Below are 27,114 nucleotides of genomic sequence, written 5' to 3'. Positions count from 1 at the left end.
TTTTTTGCCTTTTTTGAAAAATATTTAAGTAATCTCTACACCCAACGTGGGGCTCGAACTCATGACCCTAAGACCAAGAGTGGCCTGGCCTTCCGACTGAGCCAGCCAGGCGCCCCTGCTTTTGCCTTTGGGTGCGTGTGTGTCCAATTTGTGAATTGCAAAAGCTTAAAGGTCAAACACAGGCACTTCCAGGCAGACTGCTGCTTCAGCACTGTGGGGGTCACCTGTCTAGAGTTATCAGGGCAGACTTTTCGCTCAGGCTTGCCCTCATCATTGCCTGAGTGTCAGAGACTGTTGAAGATGACCTTGCGTTCCCTCAGCTGCTGTCGGAGCTGCGTGGCTAGCGAGTAGAGTATTTAGGACTAGAAACCAACCTGGTTTCTTACTTTGCTTCCTTGCTTTCTCCCCCCAGAAATATTTGTACTGTAGGCATTACACTAAGTGGTAGGGATGCTGTAGTGGACAAGATACTCTAACAAAACACTGGCACCATCAAATCCCCAACCAGAACTTTATCCTTTCTGCACTCTTACATACATAATTTTATATAAATCCATAAGCACCGTCTTACGCTTTGCTTCTGTTTTTCTTCAGAGCTGTCGCAGTCCATTTGGGCTGCTATCACAAAATATCACAGACTGGGTGGCTTATAAACAACAGAAATTTATTTTTCAGTGTCCTGCAGCCCGGAAGTCTGAGATCCAGGTGCCAGCGTAGTTGGGGAGGGGGCCCTCTTTCTGGTTCATAGATGGCTGGTTTGTTTGTTTGTTTGTTTGTTTGTTTTGCTGCATCCACATAGGGTAGAAGGGGCAAGGAAGTTTTGGGGCCTCTTTTATAAAAGCACTAATCCCATACATGAGGGCTCTGCCCTTATGACCTGAACACCTCCCAAAGGCCCCATCTCCTAATACCATCATTTTTGGGGTTAGGATTTTAGCATATGAATTATGGGGGGACATAAACATTCAGACCATAGCAAGTGCAGTCTATTTTTTCCTCTGTTGTTTGGCTCCCCTACCCTTCCCTTTTCTGTCCCACTGGGACCCTTTGTCTGGAGATCATTTTGGTTTTCCCCCATTCTTCATTGAATACAAAGTTGTCCCAAGTCACAGTGTCGCATTCACCTTGGCCATTGGGGGTGAGGTGGGGGGTGGTGGACCGGATGGGTGGGTAGGGTAGGTGGCTAGTCAGTCCCACTGAGACTTTGTGGTTGGGTGACCAGTTAATACAGCATCCAAACCGAAGGCTCTGAGAGTAAAAGGAGGCTCGTTAATATTCCATTAGGAAGGGAGACGTAAGTTGACACTCTCCTGGGCAAACCAAGCCCTGTGGTCATAGCTCTTTTGGTGTTGGTGGGTGGGGATATGCTGACGACGTTTGTGGCTTTGTGTAACTTGCTTTCACTTTTTAAACATTTCGGGAGCCCCTTCTACCCCAGCCCTGCGCCCAGGCCTCTCAACCTCTGGGAACCCATGGTGTGTTTGTTTCTCCCCAAGGAGACGCTAATATTTTTTTGGGAAAACACCTTTAGAAGCTATGGGATATCAATCAGCTGAACTTTTAGGGCATCTGGCACGCACCGAACATTCACTGAGCAAAGAGGCAGTCACAGTTCATACCCTAGATGATCGTTGAGAGGCGTAACTGACACAATGCCTGTTAAGCACTTAGCACAGGGCCTGGCACATGGTAAGCCTCTAGTGGGTTTTTTTATTTTTTTATTTTTTTAAATGTTTTATTTTTAAAAGAGAGAGAGAGAGCAGAGCATGAGCAGGGGAGGGGCAGAGAGAGAGGGAGACACAGAATCCGAAGCAGGCTCCAGGCTCTGAGCCTTCAGCACAGAGCCCGATGCGGGGCTCGAACTCACACTGTGAGATATGACTCGAGCCGAGATCGGACGCTCAACCGACTGAGCCACCCAGGCACCCCTGTAGTGGGTTTCTTGATTATCATTTTATTTTTTTTAATTTTTTTTTTTTCTATGTTTATTTATTTTTGGGACAGAGAGAGACAGAGCATGAACGGGGGAGGGGCAGAGAGAGAGGGAGACACAGAATCGGAAACAGGCTCCAGGCTCCGAGCCATCAGCCCAGAGCCTGACGCGGGGCTCGAACTCCCGGACCGCGAGATCGTGACCTGGCTGAAGTCGGACGCTTAACCGACTGCGCCACCCAGGCGCCCCTTTTATCATTTTAATCATCATTTTAATCATTCCACAACAATCAGTATGAATAAGGTAAGATTATTATTTTCAAAATTTGGGCAATGATAATAGGGACATATCCAAGTAAACATGTAAACAGTGCTAAAAATATCTACAAAACTAGAAAGCGCTAGAGCTCTTCACACTCTTACGGGTGTGAGTCACCATGTCTGTAGGAGGAAGCACAGGGCGGGGTGCGGGAGGTGGCCCTCTGACTGCCTCCCACTCCTGCAAGAGGCCTGGGAGCTTCTTAGGGGGAAACTCCTCTCCTTCATGCCGCCGAGAGAAATCTTTTGCTTGAAAGGAAATCCAGGGGCGCCTGGATGGCTCAGTCGGTTGAGTGTCCAGCTTCGGCTCAGGTCATGATCTCACTATTGGTGAGCTCGAGCCTTGCGTCGGGCTCTGTGCTGACAGCTCAGAGCCTGGAGCCTGCTTCAGATTCTGTGTCTCCCTCTCTCTCTGCCCCTCCCCTGCTTGTGCTCTCTTTCTCTCTCTCTCAAAAAAAATATCAAAAAAATAAACACTAAAAAAAAAAAAAAATAGAAGGAAATCCAGTATGTGGATATTTATATTTTATAATGGTAAAAAAAAAAAAAAGGCTAGTAATTAGGATTATTTTAAAAGTAATGCATCATAGCAAAACCAAATTCTAAATTACATAGCAATTTAGAACTTGGGTTTGAGAGCCAGGGGCTTGGACTTGGCTGCTGGGTCCGCCCTTGTGGGGCATGTGACTCTAAGCAAGTGCCTGAGCCTGTGTGCCTCACAATTTCTGGACCTGTGAAGCAGAGATGTTAGTAAGGTTTGCCTGAAGCAGTTCACGTGAGGGGGAAGGGAATTAATCTGTGAAAAGTACCCAGGGAGTGCTCGGTACCTGGTGAGAGCCCCACAAATGTCATCTATAACTTGATACTTTAAGCATTCCCAGAGGTTATTAAGGTGCTATTAAATAAGTTAAACTCCTTAAGCAACAGCTAAGTGACCATGAGTTTAAAAGGTGTTTGGGGGGGGCGCCCGGGTGGCTCTGTCGGTTGAGCGTCCATCTCTTGCTATCGGCTCAGGTCGTGACCTCGCGGTTCGTGGGTTCGAGCTCTGCGTCAGGCTCTGCGTCAGAGCCTGCTTGGGATTCTCTCTCCCTCTCTCTACCCCTCCCTGCTTGCGCTCTCTCTTTCTCTCTCTCTCTGAAAATAAACAAACATTAAAACAGATTTTTTAAAAAGTTGTTTCTTACATAGAAGAAATGTGAATGCATTGGCCACATACAAAGGCTCAAAAAATGATTCTTCTGGTTCCATGGCTCTAGTTAGACTGTAGTGCAAAAGATCACAGACGTTCTCACCTGTTTTTATCAAAGTGTAGTATTTACACCTTATGATGGATTGAAAAATACTGTTTTCTTCTAAACTAACAATTTGTCCCCTAGGAGATGGCTTTCCAAAGTTTGCTAGAATAGGAAGGAGTGGGTCTTCTAAGGAGAGAGCTACCATGCTTACTCTCATAATAAAGAAGCTCGAAGGCTCAGCTCCCTATTACCTGCACCTCCGGGCTTGAAATTGAAGAGCTGCCCCCAGGCCGGATGGCTGAGGACACAGGGACCCAGCTGCACAGCCCAGTAGGCTTCCCGGTAAGAAGGAGAAAAGAGGCAGCGAATAGCATAGGTTAGCAAAAGTATCTCAGTATTCTTTCCTTCCAGTCGACGGATGTAAACTGATGTGCCAGGCTCTGTGCCCAGTGCCTTCACGAGACTTACCCAACCCTCTGTGACCATCACCTTAAACCAGGATGTCGCCCGGGGCGAAGCACTGGACGGGGATCCCCAGCCCGGGTTTGGTCATCTCCAAAATACAGCATTCACCTAGGTGGTGTCTTTGGTTCTTTGCTCACTAATGTTCTCTGGCTCTAACTGCTTCTCTCTAAATATCTAAGATTCCCAGGCCAGCATTCCCTTTGACAGCTCTTGGATACTTCATAATTAGCGCTGAGCCCTATGGCTCCCAAGTGCCTTCCTCGTCTGATTTAACAAACTGGCTCTTTTATTCCATTTTCCCCTGTCTGGAACTGTGAATGTTATAACTCTGTACAATGGGAATAGTAATAATACCTACCGCATAAACTTATCATGAAGATTAAAAGTTTTAGTAGATGAAAGTCTTTTCAACAGTGCTTGACACATAAAAATTGTCCATTTGTATTTGCCATTATTACAGGATTGTTAAGCACCACCTATGTACTAGGCCTAGTGCTCTCCGTGTGTTAGCTCATTTAATCACCAGAAAATAATTTATTCATTTCTTTTAATGTTTATTTATTTTTGAGAGAGAGAGAGCGTGATCAGGGGAGGGGCAGAGAGAGAGGGGGACAGAGGATACGAAGGGCTCAGGCTTGCAGGGCTCGGGCTTGAACTCATGAACTGTGAGATCATGACCTGAGCTGAAGTCAGATGCTCAACTGATTGAGCCACCCAGGTGCCCCAGAATTTATTCACTTTTACGTCCGAGGGATAGAATTTTGTGATCAGTAGTATTTTTCCTTCTCAATCTTTTTTTTTTTTAATTTTGTATTCCTGACCCTCTTTTAACTGGTACCAGCATCGCACCAGTCACGTGGATTACAATCTTTGATTCCTCTCTCTTTTAGCCTCCTCTCCTTCAGTCCACCTGCTCCTTATGAGATCAGGCAGATTTAAAATTCCTCTCATATATTTCCTTGCTTTTTCTTCACCCTGCCTTTTCCAGGCTCACTAGGCACTGTCCTCGTTTCTTAACTGGTTCCTGTCCATTCCAGGTTATATACTGCTACCTAACATATCCCATGGTGGAGTTCTCCATCAAGTGCCATTTCCTCGTCTTGGAATTGAAGACTCTTTACTTTCTGGTCTTAATCTACCCTTTGGAACATCTCCAAAGTAGCCCCTTTATGCACTCTAGTCTACCGCCAAAGTGTGCCATCCCCTTCCCCACTTAATATTAATGCTGCCCCATCTCCCTGGGAGGCTGTTCTTGTAATTCATTTGAATACAGGTTCCTTGTCAAATATTAAAGCAATGTATGGAAGTCCTCTTTGACTACTCCCGGACCCTGCTACCTCTCCCCAGAGACTGCCACCATTCTCCGTCAAAGGGCCTTCTTCCCACCCTTGTCCTCTGCATTGACATTCATGTATATGCGCATACAGAGAGTATATGGTGGTGCTTGTTGTTTTGTGTGTGGGTGTGTCTATGACATAAATAGTATCCAACTGTGCTTATCATTCTGCAACTTGCTTTTCTCCCCCAGCAATATGTCCTGGCAATCTGTCCATCAGGATGCATCTTAAATGCCACTGAGAATTCCCCCAAACGTTACAAGATTCCATTGTACTGGAGGTACTCTCTCGACTGACCCTCCTCAGCATCTCTTAGGGAGCTTTGTACTTTATATGTGTGTGGAGTAGGATGATGCGTGATTTTTTAATGTTTCTACTTTTCTATAATTTTAAAAATTCCAACTATTCCTCCAAGATGATATTTAAACAGATAGATGCTAGATTAAACACACGCATACACGCGTTCTTCTGTTTTTGCTGTAATTTTGTGTTACCCGGACACCTATTAATTTGTCCTCCCTGTGACCTTGATAGTAGGACGGCGGGGTGCCCTGGGGAGGCAGGCAAACACAGCATATAGGTCACCAGGAAGACGTGTCCCTGTGCAGATTCCTCAGACGTGCCCAACTCGTAGGCAACATCTCTACTAGCATATGAGAAGAGCAAGTCTCATGGAAAATTCTGCCACACAGCCCCGTGCCCAGCCATGCTGGAGCCTAAGCAGAAGGAAAAATGGGTACTTCTGGAACTTTTTTCTCAAAAGTTCATATTTATGTTATTAATATGTTACATACTCACATATATCTATACATCAGATAAATATACAGCATATTAATTATGTTATATGTTGCTTAACTAATTATAAAGTATATATCATAGAAACACATTACATTTTATATCATTATATTATATTAGAGATGTTAACATCAAAAGTTCATGAAAGCGCTACGATTTTAAAAAAGGACTGTGTATCAGGCCCGCCGGGGTTGTGCAATCTGTGTGCATGCCGCTGGGAACCCCTATAAGCCGCGCAGTGGGGGAGGCCTAGGTGCAGGCCCAGAACCGGGGGCTGATTGGAAACAACTGTTCCCATTGCACAATAATGCCACGTTGTGAAACAAACACCAACAGCCTGCCTTTACAGAAAATTTGACATTTTGTCTATCGTAGATTTAAGAAAATTACTGCATTCAAATCTTTGTTTTGGCTCCCTTTTAAAATTTTTTTTTTTCAACGTTTATTTATTTTTGGGACAGAGAGAGACAGAGCATGAACGGGGGAGGGGCAGAGAGAGAGGGAGACACAGAATCAGAAACAGGCTCCAGGCTCTGAGCCATCAGCCCAGAGCCTGACGCGGGGCTCGAACTCCCGGACCGCGAGATCGTGACCTGGCTGAAGTCGGACGCTTAACCGACTGCGCCACCCAGGCGCCCCTTGGCTCCCTTTTAAATGTGACACCTGAGGGAATGCCTTCATCGGTGTCTCATCCTGGCCCTATGGCCACAATAAAGGTAGCTGTTTATTCACTAAGCATTTATTAGCAAACGATCCGGGAAGTGGTGCGAGCTGTTCTGTACATTTGCGTTCCAGCTCCTGTCCCGCCCGTGGGTGAGACTTGTGTTCTCCAGAGGCAATTTTCCCAGATTCCGAGGCAGATCCTGTGACTCTCGGCCTACATCACACAAGGAGAGTCCTCTAAGTTGATGGCTGTTGACACAGGACTGTTTAGGGAACGACCTTGGGCATCAGCCTCAGGACAAAGCTACTGGCCTCATTAGAGTTTTATACTCCATTCCGGCAAGAGTGGGAAGTGTCTTTAAATGTTTTAAATATTTTAATCCACATTTCTGAACTTTTTACCAATTTCAAATAGTCATCATGCTACTTAAAGTCTTTTATTTTACCAATTAAAAATCCATTTACAATATTCACTGTGCTAGTTAGTAAAGTCTCGGTTATTGACCAAGATGTGGATCATGGCCCCTCTTGTGGTGGCCGCTTTGGCGTGTTCTGGTGTAGCAACAGCAGACGACCCTTGGAGTGTGGCTTGTTTTTTAGGTCAAGCCTAGAGTGAAGCTTGAACTAGCCGGCACATCCATAACATCATACCATCTTCCCTTTAAATGTGCTGAAGTAAATAACAGACTCCATAACAACCTCCCATGGTGAATGGACAAATTTCTTCCGGGAGTGTGGCCACCTCACTATTAGGCAAATCCACATTTGTCCTTGGCCAGCAGAATTCCAGGGTCGGGGTCCTGGAGGCATCTTCCTGACCCCTGTTGCCCTGGTGGCCCCTCTGCCTTACCGCCACCACCCCAACCCCCCCCTCCCCCCGCCCGCGTGCAACATTTGTGATCAGCAACTACCACGGGGCTGTCTAAACATGGTGGTGCTGGGGGAAATCAGATCATGAACTGGAGTGAGTGAGTGAGTGGAGACAGGCTGACCACCTGCATTCGACAATAACAAGGAGAGTGTGACAAGTCAAGGGGTCACAGGAGGTCTTAGCCAACAGGAACCCATTGCAGGGGAGGCGTGGGAAGCTCAGGGTCCTGGAATCTGAACTGAATGGGGGACTCCAAGCCAAGGAACTGTGACTTAAATGTAAAACCTCACTGAGCCCGGGGCCGATGTGACTGGAGAATAAAGACTGTGCTTAAATCCTCCCACAGACTAAAGTACAGACTGGGACATGACCAACACTAGGCCAAGGTTTGTGGGGTAAAGGAATTATGTCGACTCTTCAGGTGTCCGGAGGAGAGTGAGCATTACACAGTCCTGGTGCTAGTCAAGATGTGACTCCTCCCCACCGCCACCAAATTCAAGATACAGTCCCTGGAACTTATTTAACAAACACTTCTGAGATTATGGGTTTGTTTTCTAGGGATCTAAAACCCTACCCTAAAAGAGAATGGCAGGAGTAACTTCTGACTAACCAAAGACACCAGTTTCCTTGTAACTAGTTACCAGTTAGCCAATGTTTTAGTGATAGGTGTTAACGTTAGCCAAATCCTTGCTGTGTCCTAAGCACAACTGCATATTTTATATGCATTCATTTATCCCTATGGTCCAGATAAGAAGAGTAAGGGGTTATGCCACATGCCCAAGTTTAGTGGCAGAGTGAGGATTTGAACTGGGTTCCTCCCCAATCCTGAACCTGTTCACCCGCGTTCCCAGACTCTGTGTTGTGGAGCATGGCCAACGGCACTGAAGGATTTCTCAGAAGGGTGCATTTTCTTCCTTGTTTTCCACATAAAAGACCCTCCTGCTCTGCTGACATATGAACCGTTCTTCTCTGCTTTTGCTGAGAAATAACGGGTGCTCCTCTTGAAGTGTCTGACTCTCGAAGGACTAGCAATTACTTTATAAGCCAGAGCAGCTGTAAGCAAGCCACAACTGGAAGAGCTGTCCTTACCACCAAAACAATCTGAGAGTGAGCAACGTGTCCAGTTCTCACCCCAAAGCCCGGCCGATTGTTAATCAAAAAAGTGGAGCTTAAGTGAATGAATTATGAACGGCCTTAACGTGCGTTTGCATCTTTGACATTGTTCTATCCCCAAATAAATGCTGGGTTCGCTACTGGCTCGCCCCTTGCTGGTTGGATGAATTTACATCACGTAGTTTCTTTGATTCTTTGTATGCATGATACTCATAAAATAGAGTTTTGAGAAGATTTTTAGCCCATAAAGGACTTTTTTTGTTATCCATCCTTTCTCCAACCTTCCTTTCAGGGTCTAAAGCATTTTGCCAGGAGAATAAATTGCATGTATGTGAGATTACTTTGATTTTTGTTTTTTTAATGAATTAGAGACATTCATAACAGCCCACACGAGCTTGGCTGAACATGAGAATAATGTGATAAAAGCATAGCAGTGCTTTCATTTGTCCACTAGCATTTTGGATAGGTGTATGATTTCTATTACACGTTTTAAAATTTCGATTATGCTAGCCTAGAAGTCTCTGAAGTTCCACGTAGGTAACTGTGGTATTAAATCGCCACAAAAACCCATGTTGCTTTTAAAATTCAAGGAAATCTGTGTCTTCCTGTAAATTTGGTTTCTCCCATTTTGTCAGGGAAGAAACAGAGGTCCTTGGCATCTCCGTGGTTCATGCCACAGGGGTTTATGGTGAGCACATTGCAGAACTGCAAGTTCCCACACACCACAGTTTCCGGGCTTAAATAGGTGCACAGAACGTATTTTGAAATGAAGAAAATGGTGACGAGTGATGAGAACGTTAGTAAATCAGTCACTGCAAAATGTCCATCCTTAAGAGATTGAGTAATACTTTCAGGGCGCTTGTGTGGCTCAGTCGGTTGAGCGTCCAACTTCGGCTCAGGTCATGATCTCACAGTTCGTGGGTTGGAGCCCCACGTCCGGCTCTGTGCTGACAGCTCAGAGCCTGGAGCCTGTTTCGGATTCTCTGTCCCCCCACCCCCGCCTCTGCCCCTCCCCTGCTTGCGCTATCTCTCCCAAAAAGAAACGTTAAAAAAAAAAAGAAGAAGAAGAAGAAGAGATCGAGTAACATTTTCAAAGTTACGAAGCAATTGTGCAATGTGTAGCCACCACACTTGACGATCCCAACAGCATGCAGATTTCAGTGCTACCGCTGCCTTTCTTTCTATCTGAATACCTTTACAGGTGCCCTAGGGGACCTATGCTTTTCTCCCCTTGTCATTGTCTCCCAACCCAGCAGCCAGATGTGAGTTCTACTCTCAGATCTAGCTGTGTGACCATCTTACAGAATTGTCAGGCTCAACAAAGCAATGTGTGTGAAAGCATTTATTTGCACTCCAGAAATGTGAGGGGCTGCAGTTAGACCCAGCAGTTTTTCAGAAGTTCAAATAGCTATGGCATCAAAAATTGATGAATAAATGATTGACTAGGAAAAATATTTGAGGTAGCATTTTACTTTCCTAAAGTGATCATATCAGTTTTCTCCATCTTCTCCGCACGGTAACAAGATTGGCCATGTGGGAAGGTGGTACAGGCATAATTTCCTCTTTTTTTTTTTTTTTTTAACAGCTTTTAAGAGGTAAGAAAACATTTATTGGAACATATGCATCTGGTGTCAATTTGCCCCACACATTTTATTATAAAAACTTTCATATGAAAGAATTTACCGAGAATACCCATAAACCTACCACCTAGACCCCACCATTCACGTTTTACTGTACTTGCTTTGTTGAGAATCTCCCTATCTTGTCATCTTAGCATCCATTCATTAACTTGTCATATTTTTAAAATACGTTTCAAGGTAACTTACAGACATCGGTAAACTTTCCCCTAACTGGCACATATATGAGTAACTAGAGCTTATAGTATTTTTTTCCTCTCAATGTCATCTAATTTAACGTCCTAAAAATCACGGCACAGCATATTTTTTGGTCTGCTTCTTTGCTCCTGAAGCAAGGAGACCCTCATTTCAAGCCCACTCTAATGCAGAAGCGGACACGTGAAACATACTTGCAGGGCTTCTCTGGGTGAAGCGGGACGGGGGCCAGGAGCACGGGTCCCCGAGCCCCTCATGGGATGCCTCAGGTGCCCTGGATTACTGCACTTGGGTGGGTTCTCTAGCGGCACGAGCCTCGGTTGGATCATCTGTGGAACAGGGCTTTGCAAATAGCTGTTCCCTCAGGTTCTTTCCAGGCTGCTCCGCACTCTCATTCAGTGATACTAAAGCATTGACCGAAAGCCTTGCGGACCTCCCACTTCACAAATCTTCAGCAGAAAGCTTTCTCTTGTTTTAATTAGCTCGATGCAAGAAGCTTCCTTTAAGACTGTGGGTCTGAAGGCCTGAATTACTTCCCACACTTGGAATGGAGAAAACCAAAAAAACAAGAACCTCGTCTAGGTGGACGGCCGATTGCAGTAGCCTGAACACTCGGGTGGGCGTGTCGACTGGGTGTGCACGACCACGGTGTCCATCTCCGAGGGCCTTTTGCCAGGTCACAGCGGAGAGCACCCTCAGTCCTGCTGTGAGTGAAGCCCGCCTGGGAGACTTAATCTTCTCCTTGTGCCTTAAGACACAGTACTCTTGTGTGTGTGTGGCAGAGGGCAGACCCTTCACTAGTTGGGCAGCAGCCTGGGCATGCGGGTGAGTCTTGGGAATGTGGGTGGGAGTTGAGACTGGAACCAGATGGGCATCGCATGAGCTGGACAACTAGGAGAGTCCAGGCCTGTGCCCCGAGAAGCCTGGGATGCCCAGAGGTCATTCATGCTAGGTAGAAAACACTGTGCTGTAAGCTGCGAGGATAGGACTGTGTCTGAGTCAACTTTATGCCTGGGGCCTAGAAAGGTGAATGGCAAGTAGACAGATGGGCCAATAAATGTTTATGAAAGAAGGGAGAGAGGAGGGGAGGGAGGAAAGAAAGAAGGTGGGATGGGCTGGTTTCCCTGAACTGTAGCAAGGGCAGGGCCACCATCCACAATACTGCTCACTGATTGTCATCGACAACTTAAATCGAGCTCTCCACTAATGACCACTGTTTGAAATGTGTTTTGACCATGGGGTGCCTGGGTGGCTCAGTCGGTTAAGTGTCCGACTTAGGCTCAGGTCATGATCTTGTGGTTCATGGGTTCGAGCCCCGCATCAGGCTCTGTGCTGACAGCTCAGAGACTGGAGCCTACTTCGTGGATTCTGTCTCCCTCTCTCCCTGCTCCTCTCCTGCTCATACTCTGTCTCTCTCTCTCAAAAATAAATAAAACATTAAAAAAAAAATGTGTTTTGACCATGATTCACAGTAAAAAACCAACAAAACAATAAAACCCCCAAAAAACTCTTTAAATGGTGACCCAGTATGCACACACGCATATACACACACAGAAGCACGTGCACGCACGCACACACACACACACACACACACACACGTCTTAAAAATGGGATGGGTACCGATAATTTTCATTCCATTCTACCAATCCCTTTCCATTCCCCAAACACTGGCTTGTAACCCACAGACTGAAAAACTCTAGAGCCAATCCCTTTGATCTCTTCTGGGACATTATTCTTGCAAAGATCACTTTCCTTTCCAGGATCTATAATCTCTCTCTCCTACATGAGAGAGATTAATCATCTCTTCCTACAAACATATCAGGTTTATTCTGTTTTGTAAAAAAACAAAGACAATTCTTCACTTGACTTTGCTTCCTTTCTAGTGACAGCTCTTCAGGACACCTTCTTTTTTTAGGATGAGCTTTTTAAGTAAGGTATCTATACCTGCTGCTTCTTTTCCATCCAGGCTTTCCTTCCCTAACCCCCAGCAATGGGTTCTCTTCCACCATCTTCTCTCAAAGGATCCTAATGCCCTTTGGCTGTGCAGGTCCAATGCTGTTTTCTTCTTCCTCCTCCTTCTTTTTCTCCTTTTCCTCTTTTTAATTCCTACTCTTCTTGATTGGGATACTTTTGAACCCTAATCTCTTAACAAGGGTCTCCTCTCTTGATATATTGTTCATGCATTCATTTATTTACTTGATTAGTTATTCAGCATTGGCTCAAGGGACATATCAGCGAGTAAAATATGGACCTGGGTGCTAAAGGGAAAACAAAGATTAATTAGATGCATCATCCCTGCCCTCCAGCCCAATGACATATAGGATAGGACTTGGATTAACACAGTTAAGTGCCTATTGCTAGAGGTTGGAGAGCCATTGGATGGTGGAATGTGGATAAGAAATCAACCTTTGGAGCTGGATAGATCTGGATTCAAATTTTGGCCTTGCCAGTTTTTGGCTATCCGATTTAGAGCAAATTATCTTACCTCTCGAGATGTCCACTTCCTCTTTTGTCAATGGTGACTGATATTCATGGTGCCTCCCCACAGAAGTGTTGTGAGGCTATGTCATCTCATTGAATTCTCACGTGTTCCTCTGAGGTAGGTACTGTCATGAATCCCATTGTACAGAGGAGGAAACTGAGGCTCTGAGGGGCCGTACTGTCCCTAAGTGGAGGCCTGAGATATGACCCAGGCATGCTGACTCAAGAATTTGTGATCATGGGGTGCCTGAGTGGCTCAGTCGGTTAAGTGTCTGACTTTGGCTCAGGTCACGATCTTGCAGTTCATGGTTCAAGCCCCGTGTCGGACTCTGTGCTGACAGCTTGAAGTCTGGGGCCTGCTTCAGATTCTGTGTCTCCCTCTCTCTCTATCCCTTCCCCGCTCACACACACTCTCTCTCTCTCTCTCAAAAATAAATAAACATTAAAAAAATTTTTTTTTAAAAAGAATTTGTGATTGCAAACACAAAGGCACTTTGTCTCTGTGTGTCCCAGAGGCCAGGGTCTAGTCTTTAGTGATGCACGACTAGAAAATAGTTTTATCGGTATTTGCAAAGGTGCCGATTGATAAGCCAGAAGAGTGCTTCATTCATTTACTCTTCAAGAGAGGAGACTGTGCAGCTGCACAGGATCCATTCTCCTGTGCAAATCATGTGGACATCAAAAGATAGTAATGGGGGGCACCTGGGTGGCTCGGTTGAGTGCCCAACTCTTGATTTCAGCTCAGGTCGTTGGATTGAGCCCCACATCAGGCTCTGCACTGAGCACGGAGCCTACTTAGGATTCTCTCCCTCAGCCCCTCCCCCTCTCGCTCTCTCTCTCTCCCTAAAAATAAAAAAATAATTAAAAAAAAATAATGGTAACTACCATCAACTAGGCATGTGCTATTTGCCAGGCAATATACAACTGGGCTCATTGTACCTCACAGCACCCTGAAGTCAATGTTATTAGCCCAGTTTCACAGAGGGGAAGACCAAGACATGGTCAAAACTCAATATAATTTAGCAGCTACTGCTATAGCAGCTGCGACAGCAGCTAAAATACCTGCCCTCATGAGATCTAGACCAGAGTGGACAGGACTAGAACAAAGAATAATAAACAAATAAGAGAGCAGAGATTTAAAGGAAGATGGAGACAGAGTCATCCAGGTATGTGGGGGAAGGGGGAGCCAGGAAAGGAGAATGGCATGAGCAAAGGCCCTGCGGCTGGAAAGTACTTGCCATGTTTAGAGCGCAGAGTGAAGGTGGTGGACTGTCCAGCTGGAGGAGCACAAGGGCACAGTGGGAGGACCCGAGGGCAGGGCCGGGACTAGACTAGCGTAATTGTTCATAATAGCTGTAGCAGCAGTAGATGAGATGTAAGAATTTTCCTGGTAGTTCCTGCTGGTAAATACCAGAGACTGGAAATGAACCCAGGTCTCATTTCAGAGATAATATTTTTCATTATTAAATCTCACAAATTCGGGGGTCAGAACAGCTTCAGGCAAAGGGGACTGAGTGTCCCCACAGAGTATTTCATGTCATCTGAATTGCTCCTATTCCAGGGAACTATGCCCAGGAAAGAGCAACCTTTGTCATCGGGGACGTCACAATCAATTCTTTGTACGGCTACGGGTAAAGATGGACGACATGGTCCTGACTGATTGCTTTTTCGGTCAACCCCCACAAAGTTCCACTCTGCATTCAGTCAGGTCACGCTCTGATTGAGTGGGTTAGAGCTTTGTTTATAATGGTTGAGTCTAGATCTTTCCTTTTGTGAAACATCTAGTACTGGTTCCCTTGCGTAGAGTCAGCTCTCCTTGTATCTGGATCTTTTTTACCATCTCCGGGAATGAGCTACTTCTTCAGAGGACTCAGGTTATATGCTACCTGTGCGGCCTTCGAGGAGTTCTATTGCCAAAAGAATAATTTTCCGCCCCAGGCCTCTGTTTCTGGGGCAGAGGGGTATTTGAAGAACACTTCCATGTGATGAGAGACCCTGTGGTAGAGAAGGGCAAGGGCTTCATAACTAATTTTGAGGAATTTGGGCTTTCGTGGTGAGCAGGCAAATGGAAAGAAGTGTAAGATAACATTGAAGCTGGAGCTTAGGTAACTGGGAAAATGGTAAAATGGCAGAAACTGAGAAGTGAGGAAGAGAAAGAAAAGGTCTCAAGATATTTTGGGGAGGTGGGTTGGGCAGGCTGGGCATAAGAGTACATATGGAGAAGATGCATTCTATTTCAGAAAGGGTGGATTTGTCGTGTGGCTGTGATAAGTCAACGAATTTCACTTGAAAGATTGTTCTGCCTTTTTATTGCCATTAGAGTAAGCAACTTTAATTTACACAGTTAAAAATATTTGGCTTAGTAAATTCATATATGTATATTCATATCCCTATGAATTTAGACCAAGGAATTAGGGGTTTATACATTCATGAACAAATATATAAACATTTACCAAAACTCCTTTAAAAGATCAAACAGGATTTACAAATATGAGAGGAGAAAATTAAGAAGCGCTGAAAATGAAAAACTTCAGGTAACTACAGTAATTAAATTAAAAACACATTGAAAATGCAAAAACATAATGCATTTGAAAATTATTTACAGAATATCAAAACAAAACATTCAATTTAGCAATATGCCTACATATTAGTATAGGTATGTTTGTATATGGGACTTTTAATGCATTGAAAACAGTTTACTCTGCAAGAAGTCAGTAATTCAATAGGGCTCGTGGCTATAGAAGGCAACTTTGATAGGTTTAACAGAAGTCATGAACTAGTTGGATATAAAATCAAGTCAAGAAGTGAAATCAGAATGAAAGCCGTTGTCTAGTCGTCTCAGTTTGTGCTTCAGCCACCATAATACGCCACGACCTACACGACTAACAACAGACACAGAGCAAACCTGACCACCATTTCTAGAGCAGTATTTGAATCATACGGTTCTGAAAACTCCTGGGTGTTGGGATGTGTGAGGAGTGACATGTGTGGGCAGAGGGTAGTGCCGGGGCAATTGTGAGGATAGGGAGATAAAAAAGAGGATTGAGGGATGGGGAGAGGGAAAATACAGGAGCCGAGAATTTTCCAGGTTCATCAGGAGGGGCCTTCAGCGGTGTTGAAAAGGGGAGAGACTAGCAGAGGATAAGGTATGAGAACTCACGGTCTGGTGTGGCCATCGGGTGGCTGTGGGGACAGCAGTTCAGAGGTCAGGAGGTCAGTGAGGACAAAGGAAGTCGGGGTAGGTGAGCTGAAGGTGAGGAGGAGGGCTCCTAAGAAAAGTTGATGGTGGTGGAGAAAGGGAGGGAGAGGGAGAGAGAGAAGCAGGGAGAGAGGGAAAGAGGAGGAAAAGAGGGGAGAGAAGAGGGGGAGAGAGAGGGAGACTGAGAAAAAAGAGAGGGGGAGAAAAAGAGGGGAAGAGAGAGAGAAGGGGAGAGGGAGAGATGGGGAGAGAGAAGGAGGACAGAGGGGGAGGGAGAAAGAGAGAGAGAGAGAGAGGAATCCCTCATGTGGGATCTTGTCATAGAGTTTTTCTTAAGAGTTTTGGGAAGGCTGATGTTAATGTTTGGTGACACAAAATAATGTGTGTGCCAGAGACCGACCAGTTTTTGGTATCTGAGCACCTTGAGTCCAGGGGTGTGAGGCAAGAGTGGAGGAGAAAGGGGCAAAGGCAACATGTCCCAAAGTATGTTCTGCAAACACCTGTCGCAGGATGTTACTAGATCTTTCCCCCATCTCTCACAAAATGATTTTATTCCTCCCTGTCCCAAAGGAGGGGACTGTCAGCATCCCCTTCCTGCTCAACCAGCAGGCCTGCGGCTAGTTGCTTCATGTTTCCACCCCGTTTCTCATTCACTGAGGTGCTTATTTTGTTTTTACGCTGGGCTAGGCCTTCTTTATTTTCCCAACTTATACTTCATTTCTCATTGCTGTGTATGCATGTGCTATAGGGGATGAGTCAGCGATTGAACCAACTGTGCCATTTAGACCGGGAATCCTAGGCAGGATTTGTTACCGCAGGACGTGCCTTAGAGTGTCACGTCCTAGGAGGTCTCCAACCAGAATAGCCCTTGCACCGTTTCCCAAATTTATGGGACCACAGACCTGTTTCTTCACGGTCTCCTATTCTGTGAGTCGCACTTCGGAGAGCTCCTAGACGAGATGGTGGAAATGGCCAATGACGGGCAGATCCTGTAGAAAAGTTGTAGAAAGTGTCTGAACTCTTGGAGGCCAAGCAGCTGCTCCCAGGAGCTTCTTGTGGCTGGGCGTGCAAGGAATAATGGCGCTTCTGGAAACCGGCGTGCCAGGAGGCTGTGCAGCAGGTCTGTGTGCCTCCTTATCCGGGAACATAACAGGAAAGCACTTTATTTTCTTTAGGACCTTGGAGCCCAGATTGCCCAAGGAAGGACACCAGCCTAAGAGGACCTGTGTGTGAAGCCAATTCTAATGGCATGAAGTGCCTGTCATCTGTCCACCTGCCAAGGGGACTCTGGGCTCTGCTTGCTATGGCAAAGGAGCTCAAACTCCCTTAAGCTCTGAGTGAGGATGCCATGTTCTCCAAATGTTTCTAGTTCTCCAGATGTTTTACTGTGTGGCCACAGTATATGGCGCTCTTCCATGGCTATGATCTAGAGAACGTTGCTGTCTTCCTTGGATAGTGGTGGAGGAGGAGATACTTGTGTGGCTCTTCACCAACCTATCTGTGTCACAAATACTTGTTGGGTTTCTGCTGTGTGTTTGATCACTCAATAACCAGGCAGGAGATCAGTTGATACAAAGATGAAATGAAAAAAGCAGTCCCAGGTCTCACAGAGTTTGGAGTCTAACAGAGGAGACAAACATACAGTGAAAATGCAGTGTGGCGGGACCCCCAATACAGGAAGTTCAGGGAGATGTGAGGCCCGTGGAGGGGCACCCAACTCAGAGGGCCATACAGGATGGACTCAGGGGCTAGAGTGTTGTTCAGCCTGAGGGCCAACAGATGGATTAACTAGGTAAGGGGGAGCACTTATGAATTCCAGACACGGAAAGTAGGAGTTTGGAAGGTCTTCCAACAAATCTGTTGGAGGATGTGAAAACATTCCACAGGGCTGGAGTGTGGAGTTCTGGGTGAGGACTTCTGGGGTGGGGATGGGGGAGTGAGAGACAAAGCATGAAGCAGGCACCCAGATCCTGTTGGGTCAGAGGTCCTCAAGTCTGCCTGCATGGCTACGTCACTGAAGCCCGGGCCTCTCTCCCAGCCTCTGAGACTTCTCCGGTTCTCTTTCTACACTGATCACCTGTCCTTTGTTCTTCTCTCTGGCTCTCCTTCACTTCCCCACCTTTCAAATCTCTCCTTCAGAGAACTGACGCATCGCGTTGGGAGGGGAGTTTTAGGCCACGCCGGGAGTGACCAGTACCTAGAAATATGACCTGCCCACTGGAGTGGTTGGTGTGGGAGGAGAGCTAGCCCACGTGGGAACACTGTCCTGGGAAATGACGGTCATGGGAGTCCATCGGAGCCCTTTGGGGCCGGGGGCCCGTCAGGAGTGGCCGTAAGCAGGGCGGAGGTCAAAAAGAGGACAGGTGAAAACCCGACAGCAGGGAGGCTTGGAGCGGGGCAACAGGAGGAAATGCAGCCAGGTAGCTATCAGCAATGAGCAGGAGGGCGGCCCGCAGGACCACGGCTCACGGAGGGACCTTCTCGCCAGACCTGGGGTCTAGGAGCAGGCATCACACATGCGACTCGCAGTAAGTGAAGAGCATAGCAGCAAGTGTGATTTGATGTTGAGTCACCCGAACTCTGGAACTTAGGCCGCTCTCCGCATATCCTGGCTCCACAAAGCCAGGGAGCCAGACCCAGGCCGAGGCTGCAGGTGGAGGTCAGGGCCCCCCCCCCCTCTGGGGAGAGGAGGAATCTTGGCCAGGGAGGCAGGCAGGGCGATACTGTCTCTGCTCTCAACTCTGGCGTCTTGGTGGATGCCGCCCACCTTGACCTCTTGCCCGTCTTCTCTGTGCCTGGCTGACCCTCCCCCTTCCATCAGTTCTCAGCCTAAATGTCACTTCCTCATGGAAGCCCTTCCCAGCCCCTTCACCAGGCCAGGAACCTTGTTTGGGGGCTCCCCCCCAGCCCCCAGTTGTCTGTAGAGGGATTTGAGCGATTACTTATTCCCCGCCCCTGCCCCAGGCAGGGAGCTCGGAGCAGGCAGGGCTCTTTGCTCACCCTGGTACCTTGGCGCCCGGGAGCATCAGCAGGAGCTGAAAGAATGAGTCAATGAATATTCGCATAGGCCCGCAGGACTTCTCTTTCATTCCCGTGACTGCCGTTTCCACAGGCATAAAAACAGTTGTTTAACTGCCCACTTTTCTCATTCCGTGTGTGCATGTTTTATCTAGACTCTGATCGCCATCAAAATAAGAGGATTGAGAATATGAGGCAAACGACAATGGTCCGTCCTCTGGGGGTTCGCTTTCTGCGGTTTCGGGTACCTGCAGCCACGCCCAGTCGGGAAGCAGGTGATCCATCCTCCTCCTGACAAATTGGCGGACGATCCATAGCGCCTAACGCCACGTCTCAGCGCCTTCCGTCGTCCACCTGCCTTCGTCTCATTGTCTCATCGCGTAGGCATGTAATCATCTCACATCACTGCAAGAAGGGTGAGTAGACTACAATAAGATGTTCTGAAAGAGAGACCACATTCACATAACTTTTATTGAAGTCTATTGTTGTAATTGTTCCATTTTATTATCGGCTGTTACTGTTAATCTCTCCCCCTGCGCCTAATTTACAAATTGAACCTTTTTCACGGGTATGTACGCACAGGAAAGGACATAGGACAGGTAGGGTTCGGCACGACCTGCAGTTTCAGGCATCCCCTCAGGGGCTTGGCACGCGTCCCTCAGATAAGAGGGGACACCTGCATGTTGGATACTTCCCCCACCGACCTGAGCTCCCCATTCCCCCTGGGCAAGGTCGTATTGCAGACGTTAAATGAGCTTTGCAAATCTTCAGCTGACGGAGCCAGGAAGAAAGGGGGCGTCGGCTCCGCTTGGTGCAAAGCCCCCCTTCGTCACACGCGAGCCGCGTGTCGCCTGCAATCCTGACAGCCACGCGGTGCTCAGGTGGAGGTGACGCGAACGACCCAGGTGACCCGTGCGATTACATTTGTGAAAAGTAAGCTCCTCCACGAGGCAGCAAAGCGCGTCAAAATGAACGCCGCATTCAGGCCAGCGCACGGAGCAGTCGATATTGCTGTGAAAGCTCTTTGTTTCTCTCTGGCATGCGGGTGCGCAGGCTTTGATGTTAGAATTTTGGCTCATTAATAACTAATTTACATTTCCCAGACAGCAAATTGTGATCTGACACAAATTTATAAAAGAACTCCAAATGGTGAAACTCTCTTATACAATGAGTCCTTTGTGGGGTTTTTTTCCCCCTTCCTAAACTTAAGGAGTTTGTGATTAAAATTTTAATGCAATCATTGAAATCTCGTGGGCTACTTAAAAATAAAACACCATGTTATTTCCTTCCTCTCAGAGATCATGACAACTGGCTGCTCCTCTGTGGGTGTTTTCCAATTGCTTTTTCATCTGCTCTGAGCCGCAGATAAAGTACGCTGTCCTCGGTGAACCAGGGGAAAGGCATGGCCAAGCGGTTAGTCGTAGCAGAAGGCAGTGGTGCTGTGCTCTTCGGCTTCCTGATGCTTCCTTGCAGGTTGCGGGGTTGGCATATTTGTATTGCATTGTCTGGCTGTCTCTAGGAGCTCCCAGGGCTGATTCTCTCCAGGTGCCTCGAAGCCTGAATAGGTCATTTTGGAAACAAAGATGGACTGATCAGGGCCATTGAGATAAGGGATGTTACGTGTTTGTTTTCTCCGGCCTACATCTTGGAGGACCCGCTGCCTCTTGGAAAACATGGCAGGTTTTTTTGGTATTTTACCCCATGGTTTTTTGTTTTTGTTTTTGTTTTGAGAGAATACGGAGGTCAAGGGAAGTTGCAAACACGCTATTGAGAGACAAATCTAGGTGCATCTTGCTTCCCTTCCTCACCCCCGCCCCTCCCCCCTCCATCTTTGCCACAAGCTTTGTCATCCTGTGAGTTAATGACTCACCGCTTAGTTGGGGAGGCGAGGCAGGGCTTCTCTCCTCGTGTTGGAAGGAGAAAATGCCATGTGCGTCCAGTCACCTGGAAACACCTTCCCTAGACCACAAAGGGAGGTCTGTGCCTCTGGGAGGTGAGAAGGTAGACCTGAGAAGTGGACCGGAGAGCTGGCCCTGGGCAGGGCAGCAGGGTGGGGCCGGGGGAACAAGACAGTGGGTAGCTCAACCGATTGCATCACTTCTGGCAGGAGGCTCTGTCTACCGAGTTACTCTCTGCTTGGAGAAAGGGTTTAGGGAACAGCCACGGGCTTGTTGTGTGGAATGGAAACATACCCAGAATGAAAAGATTTTGAAACTGGCACCACTTGAGGTCAGATTTAAAATGGTCACACAGCATGAGCCAAATTGACTCCATGCAGAGAAGCACCGAGCCACCCCAGTTCCCTATATTATTTTAATAACAGAAAGAATGTATTAGGAATTCCAGGCGAGACCTCCACCTGGGCACAGTCCCAGATTCTAACCCATCTCTTCGTGCCTTTTCAAATGAGCCTTTTACAAAGAGGCTGCTTTTCTCTCCAACCTCTTCCGGACCAATGAAGGAATCTGAGATCCCCCTCCCAGCTTGCGTTGTAGGAAGCAAGAAACCGGAGAACCCTGCTCAGAGCAGGAGGCTCTGTGCACAGTTGCTAAGAAAACGGCACCGCTGACTGGGGTGGTCTTTCGTTTGTTAAATTAATTCAGCAAGAAGGCCATCACACTGAGGTGGTTCTAATGCCACGGACACCTTTGTAAGCAAACCCAAACCTAAGCCTGCAAGTGCCTCAAGGTTACAACATCAACGCATCAAGGACAACCACTCACAAACAGCCAGCTAGGCTCTAAGCTATAGCCGGCCAATAATTTCCTTACTTTGCTTCCACCTTTTCTCTAGAAAAGTCTCAGCCGAGTGCCTGCCCGTGGAACGCTCCTAAACACTCCCAGTTTGGCGCGGTCTGATAGGAATAGAATTTTGCTCAAATAAACTTACAGTTTTTTAATATGCCTCAGTTTATCTTTAAATTTTTTTAATGTTTATTTTATCTTTGAGAGAGAGAGGGAGAGAGAGAGAGACAGAGTGCAAGTGGGGGAGAGGCAGAGAGAGAGGGAAACACAGAATCCGAAGCAGGCCCCAGGCGCTGAGCTGTCAGCACAGAACCTGACTCGGGGCTCGAACTCATGAACCACGAGATCATGTCCTGGGCCAAAGTCAGACGCTTAACTGGCTGAGCCACCCAGGCGCCCCAACCTCAGTTTATCTTTTAATGGGTTCAAAACAACAGGGCCTCTCCTGGGAGATGGCATGAGGCACAGAGCCCTTTGCCCTGGCTTGAATGTCAGGGAACCAAGAGGGGACTGAATTGGGGAGTGGTTTCTGTCTGAGTCAGAGCGACAGCTTAAAGGGGATGTCACTACATTCACCAGTCCATTCGCTCCACTGAAACGGCAGGAATCCCCCAGTGCCTGCAGACTGCTCGGAGAGCCTTGACGGAGTGAGGAAAGCCTTCTTGTCCTGACAATAATTAGGGTCTCTCTCAGCACCTAGAACATTGCTGACATTTAAAACAGAATGCTGCTGTCACGCTTGTTAATTTTACCCTCTTGGGTCCCAAACGGCTCATATGACACTTGACTATTTTTCCACATCACAGAGACCAGACTGGATTTTCTCGGAAGGCAATCAATTCTATTCCCAGCCCGAGAGGGACCAAAAAAGCAAAAAAATCTTATTGCTATAAACACGATAGGTGCCGCACTCAACTTCTGCGATCTGCGGGTAGTCTTTGGAGTCAGTTTAGGGTTGAGTGTTAGTTCCACCGCCTGCCTTGCCGCTGGTGAGCTTGGCTTTGTTACTTAATCTTCCTCATTTGTACGAAGCAGACGATAAGAGTTGTTAAGCAGATTAAATGCAAAGTTCTTAGCACATAGCCTGGCACATAGTAAGTGCTGCAAGGGGGCTGCTGGTATAATTAGGAGGCTTACCATGGAGTTAGGCATAAGAAGCCTCTGGAAGGGGAATCCACTAAAGTGATGAAGCAGGAACACCCTGAGCTACTCCCCTTACTGCCACTTCTGGGGGGATGTCACCATTGTTATTCATCGTTATTCAGGCGTTCACTTTCTGGGTGGTGTTTATGGCAGAGCCCACAGCCCTAGCCCGCATAGGACGAACCCTTTCTCTTTAGCAAGTCCAAGTATGGAGGATAAACTCCTAGAAAGGAGGGACCTCATGTGGTTTTTTACACCCCATTTTATGGCCAAGCAACACTTGGCATATTGTGGGCACTGCGTGAGTGTTTGTGGAAGGAAGTAATGATGGTAGGGGCAGAATGCAGAGGGCCGTGTGGCTATTCCTTGGTCAGACTGGGCTCCCCTTCTGCTGAGCACATCAGAGGGAAGCAGAGCTCATTATCAGTAGATACCGACTTGGTACTTAGGGACTTGACTTTGGACAATTGCACAAAGTAAGATCTTTCTGTTATTATTCAAAGAAGCAGGTATCTTAGAGCAGAGACTTCTCAGGATGTAGAGAAGTAAGAAACGGTCCAGGTGAGAACTATATCTTGGTTATACTGTGTAAGGGTTTTCAATAGTTTCTTAGGGAGAGAAAATTTAGGATTGAGTTCCATTGTCTAAGAATATCTAATAAAATACCAAACCATTGTCATTATAGAGCATAAGCCAGACACCCCTTCTGCGTCTTCTTGTCAAGTGCATAAAGTTTTCAGTTACAGACTTCTTTGCAATATCAAGATTCTGATGCCCAGATGGGTCAAAACTAGGTGTCTTAAAAATCTTAATTCTCTTTTGGCGTGATACATGGTACAGAGGCCTTGTCAGCACTCAGTAATAAATACCGTGTGTTATGTTTTGGCTTTGTTTATATTCACATCCCTACTTTTGTTTTAGCCTCACGTCATTCATGAGAGGTTAGCAGGACAGGTCGGGCGACTAGTAATGTCCCGATTGTATGGCTGAGGACGGCAGGTTCTAGTTTACCATGTCTGCGAAGGGGTGGATACAGGGCCCAGCTGGAACCAGCACTCAGATTTCCCCAGCGCAGAGCTCTTTGTCTGTATCCCATATCCTGGTTTAATCCCTCCGGACTGCGGGCCTTGCACCTGCAGGCATGTCTGGGCCACACCTCTGTCTTTTAGACCAGTGGGTGGGTGATGGCTGTTGTAAGGAAGGACCCTGGAGGGGACTGCGATAATACCTGGTAAAGATTAAGGTGGGGAGGAAGGAGAGAACTTTATTTTTTTTTTAAATGAGTTTTGTCCTCAGTTGACCATTTCTTCTTTTTTTTCTTTTATTTAAAAAAATTTGTATATGCATAATTTATTGTCAAGTTGGTTGACATGCAGTGTGTACAGCGTGCTCTTGGTTTTGGGCGTAGATTCCCGTGGTTCGTCGCTTCTGTACAACGGCCGGTGCTCGTCCCAACAAGTGCCCTCCTCAATGCCCATCACCCGTTTTCCCCACCCCTCCCCACACCTCCCATCAACTCTCAGTTTGTTGTCTGTATCTACGAGGAGAACTTTTAAACCATCCATGCATACTTGGCTTTCGCTTACCAGCTATGTCAGTGTCTAGAAGATCTTGCGCCACGGGGCAGGTGCTGGACCATGGACCATGGCCTCTACGAACAGCAAAAGCAGCTGTGCCTTGTCCAGTGTCTTTGCACATCCAGATCCAAAGAACGTGGGAACGTGATGATGACCACGGTGCCAGGTGACAGCTACAGCCACCACATTCTTTGGCTTTCATCAGATGACTAGCCTGTCCAGACAGACCAGTGCCTTGCCGTCTAGGCCATTCGGTCAGTCCTTGGAAGGGCCTGGCCGCCTGAGAGCACAAAGCGGTTGGCGACAATTTCTCTAGCAGCTCTGGCTGGCGTGGTGAGTCTGCTGAGCGTTCATTCAGGATGCAAGTCTTGTGGCCTCTGAGATGCTTATGGTTGGTTGAAACCCAGATTGGATGGACCCGGGAGGAGAATTCTTACATGAGCACTTTGTGAATATACAACGTAGGTGGATTGAGGTGAGAGGGGACAGCCAAAATTTTAGCTCACGATGCTGATTGCTATCTCACGATGAGAGGAAGATGTTTTTAATCACGTGGAAACTGCCTCACTTTGCATGGGAGAGGCATTAGGATCTTCCGTTGCCATCAATCTTGCGTTGCCTTGAGGTGAGGGCTGTTAGAAGAGCCAGCCTGACACTGTGCCCAGCACCTGGGAGACCTGTGTGCTGCGACCAGAGAGCAGAGGCCTGCCGGCAGCCTGTTTCCTTGTTCTCATCAAGCCTGTCTGTGCCGTCAAGGGGGTTCTCGTCATGACTCCCTACTTACCCTTCTGCTTCCTTCTTTCCCTGATGCGAAACTCAGAAGATCAAGTCATGTCACTCTTTGGTATCTTTGAAACACATCTACTTAGATATCAAATAAATGTAGCAGTTTATTTTCTGAAGTGGATTTGACCCATTAGACATTTTTAAGTTTATTTTTATTTATTTTTGAGAGAGTGAGAGCACAAGTGGGGGAGGGGCAGAGAGAGAGAGAGAGAGAGAGAGAGAGAGAGAGAGAGAGAATCCCCAGTAGTCTCCATACTGTCAGCACAGAGCCCGATGCAGAGCTGAAACTCACGAACTGTGAGATCATGAACTGAGCTGAAACCAAGAGTCTGACACTTAACTGACGGAGCTACCCAGGCACCCCTGTTTTTGTTTTTAAACAATGAGGGTAGTCTCTGAATCCTGGAGGCCTCAAGTGAGAGTTCTGGGATCCTCCTTGGCCACTTTCTGTCTAGAGCTGTGGCTTAGTAATGTGCACTCAGAGACTGTGGTAACAGATTCTTCTCTGTGGGCTCCAGAGTGGCCTTGGGAAGGCCACTGTCCATCCCCTTGTCTTGGTACCATACTTCTCACCTTGTTTCCGAAACCAAATTTCTCAGGAAATCTGGAAGTCACGTCTAGTGATTTCTGGAAAGATGTGCGTCTTCGTGCAACCATTCTGATAGATTTTATTGAGCGTCTTATGTACAGAGAAGAACAGGTTGGAGCAATAGAAAAAATGCCTAACTGGGAGTCACGAGGTTCCTGCTTTGGAAGACAACATGGCGTGCAGGAGCCAGGATGGCCTTTGGAGTCAGACAGACCGTGGGGCAAATCTTAGCTCCCCAACTACATGACTGGGCATACTGGTTTTCTGGTCTGTCAAATGAGGCTGAAACCACTGCCTCCTAAAGTAGTTGGGGGGGAGGGAGGGGAGGTTACATGAGGTGATATATTTGCTGTTGCCTCCCAGATTAGTATCTCTAGTACTGCCAGTGCAGACCTGTCTCCTGAGTTTCAGACCTCAGTGCCCGTCCACACTTTGTACCAGCATGTCCCAGGCTGAACTCGGTCTTCCTCTCCCTTCTCCCCCAGACCGAACTATCCCCTTCCTCCTACATTTCATTTCAGTGAAGGGTTTCACCTGGCCTCCCGGAGCCTTCGCAAGTCTTCCTTCTCCCTCAGTCTGGAAAGTTCCATCAGTCACCAAACCCTGCCGACTCTGATCCCCCTGCCTCCTCGTATTCTGTCTCATCCTCTCCACCCAAGACCACTCTTAATCCAGCTCCTCAGCATTTCTTGCCTGGGTTACTGCACTACATTCCACTGTAAAATCTATACTACCGTCAGAGTGAATTTCCTGGTGTCACACATCTTAAAAGTCCATCATTCCTTTCATGAACTTCAAGGGTAAATTCAATTTCCTTGAGCTGGGAAGACGTGCTCACCACGAGCCGTGTCCCTCCATTCTCTCTAACTCCAGCCCTCGCCTCTGCCGTGTTCTCGCTCTAGGCTGACACCAGACAGAAGCCCTCCCTGTTCCATGGGAGCGTCAAGCTCTCTGCGACTCTCCTCTAGGGTTCTCTCTGCCCGAAACACTTTTGCACTTGTGTGTACCTGGCTCAC

General features: G+C 47.1%; 1 long non-coding RNA gene across 5 annotated transcripts in view; it reads left to right on the top strand.

Moving 5' to 3' along the window:
- The window catches only part of LOC115510044, a 243,598-nt gene that overhangs the window by 10,950 nt on the left and 205,534 nt on the right, over positions 1–27,114 (top strand). For all 5 annotated transcript variants that reach the window (XR_004343980.1, XR_003967581.1, XR_003967588.1 and 2 more), the window contains exon 2: positions 19,415–19,675. This is a non-coding gene — a long non-coding RNA (uncharacterized LOC115510044). The remainder of the gene's footprint in view (positions 1–19,414; positions 19,676–27,114) is intronic.

The sequence above is a fragment of the Lynx canadensis genome, chromosome A1 (assembly GCF_007474595.2).
Source record: "Lynx canadensis isolate LIC74 chromosome A1, mLynCan4.pri.v2, whole genome shotgun sequence".
Lineage (NCBI taxonomy): Eukaryota > Metazoa > Chordata > Mammalia > Carnivora > Felidae > Lynx > Lynx canadensis.
The sequence above is the reverse complement of the archived record's forward strand: the minus strand, read 5'-3'. Positions and strand labels throughout refer to the sequence as shown.